This window comes from Microtus ochrogaster, chromosome 16, assembly GCF_000317375.1.
Source record: "Microtus ochrogaster isolate Prairie Vole_2 chromosome 16, MicOch1.0, whole genome shotgun sequence".
In the NCBI taxonomy this organism is placed as follows: domain Eukaryota; kingdom Metazoa; phylum Chordata; class Mammalia; order Rodentia; family Cricetidae; genus Microtus; species Microtus ochrogaster.
Window position 1 is genome coordinate 52,500,860 of NC_022018.1, and position 2,181 is coordinate 52,503,040.

A 2,181-nucleotide genomic window follows, 5' to 3' on the forward strand; every position below is an offset into this window, starting at 1 on the left:
TTTTGTGCTGGGAAATTGGAGCCCCCCCCCCCACTTGAGCAATCCACACTGGTACACAATACAAATGGCTCTTGGAGTAAGAGTTCTTCGACACATTGCTACAGAACCCCCTTTTCTTCATCCATGCCTTTACTGGTCTCTCTGTCATTTTCTGAACAATTTAGCATCATTGACAGCTTGGGCTGTTTCTTTTACAGCTGATCAAGGAGCTGTTTCCATGGCTCAGTCTCACCAGTGTTGATAGATATAAATAACTTCTCTCAGGTGTCAAACCTGTTGGGATAGCTAGTTTCAGCAATAAGCAATTAAGGTTATTCAAACCAGTTTTTATAGTTTTATTAAGCTTTGGATTTCTGCTATTCCTGCCTCTGCTGAGACCTGCATCACCACACCTGGCCTAGCAATAATTCCTTAAATTCTGTTTATGTGAATGAGTGTTTTGTCTACATGCATCCGTGCACTGTGGGTCAGAAGAGAGCACTGGATCCTTTAGGAACTGGACTTACAAACTGTTGTGAGCCTCCAGGTGGGTGCTGGGTACCAAACCCAGGTCCCCTGGAAGGAGCAGAGTTGTTCTTAACTGCTGCACAGTCTCTTCAGCCTCCACAAGTTTTTACTGTGTGTTGTTTTACTGGTTGAGCTGTCGACTTCCACTCTGTATTTTATTGAGTACTATTAAGTGGTTTCCAGCCATTTTTACACTTTTCCACCAAAGTGCAGAATCTCTCCATCCAACTATTGATTGATTGACAAGTTTTCCTGTGGATGCGTCTCCACGCTGTCTTCAAGTCTTCATCCAAGTTTCTACAAAGCTCTTGTGATTTCACTAAGGAAGAAACTATATTTTCTTAGAGTTCATGTAGATAGTTATACAACACACTGAGAAAACTTAAAAACAAACAAACAAAAACTTCCTATCTTTTCCTGCCTTCATCCATCGTCAATGAAGCCCTGAAACGGTGCTGCAGTTGTCTGTTGGGCTTCACTCTGGTCGCCACACCTGGGGGTGAGACAGCCTTCAGGGCGCCAGGACAGTCAGTCACAATCCGTTAACCCATTTCTGCACAACAACGGGCTTACTTTGTGTAGCTATTGATTGCTCTTCTCCCAGCACGTGAGAAATCTGAGACACACTAGCTGCCACATTTTCTTGCTGGTGACATCATGAAGTTTCCCCCACGTTCTTTCCAATGCTAAAGAGACCTATTCCTCTCTAATAAGTTGTCAGTTTATTTCTTTCTTGTGAATGTTTCTGAGTGGCTTCAAGTCCACCTGCCTTATTTGCAGCTCAGATAACTCTGTAACCCTACTGAGCCCTCCTCAAGGACACTGATTCTTTTTTCAACCAGTTCAACTATTTATTTTCTGAACAGTTAATTTTCTGTTCAGGGCTCTCTAAGATTTTCTTCAGAGATGCACGCTCCATGCCCCTCATGAGCTGTAGCGAGAGCTCGCGTCACACACTCCACCGCCTCTGTTTGTGCTCATGGGTTCTGTGGCAGGTTTCTGACCGGCTCCAGGCTTATCCAGTATGCCCTTTGCTCTGAGCACATTCTCATGCACTCACAGGGGTGAGAATGAGAGCTGCAGGGAAAGCTGTTACAGAGATGTTCTCTACCATCCCCCAAGAGAACTCCGCAGGATTCTAGTTAGTTGGGATTCTCGATAAGGAATATGAGGTATTATTTCCACAAGAGCAGTAATAACTCTTCCTAAAGTCAACAGGGACTGATTGATACTTACAGCATCCTGAATGCTTTTCTCAGCAGCTCCAGGATGGCCAAATTTTCATTTCCTGCGAGATTAGCCCAATGCAGCTCTCCAATTTTAACGAGTTGTTCTCCGCCAGCTGTAGTACCTTTCCATGTGTATTCTAACAGAGCAGCTGGAGTAAGCGTTCTTCAAGGTCACCCCGGTTGTCCTCTTCGCTGTTCCCTTCTCCAGTATTTGGTAGAATTCACCTTTGCTGTGCACTGCAATTCCCTCTAAACCTTTGATTAGCACTCCCTCTTATTACAGGGTCATCAAGCGAAGCAGTCTCTCAGAAGAAGATGGACTAAGGATATCAAAAGTCTTCATTATAGAGATCCAAAAGAGACACTGGCTGCAGATTCAGTACCATTATCAGTAAGGTTCTTTTTTTTTTTTTTTTTTTTTTTTTTTTTTTTCGAGACAGGGTTT

At 43.6% G+C, this 2,181-nt stretch overlaps 1 pseudogene; it reads right to left on the reverse strand.

Annotated features, from left to right (window-relative positions):
- Positions 1–596: 596 nt before the first annotated feature.
- The window catches only part of LOC101983811, a 3,210-nt pseudogene continuing 1,625 nt past the window's right edge, over positions 597–2,181 (reverse strand).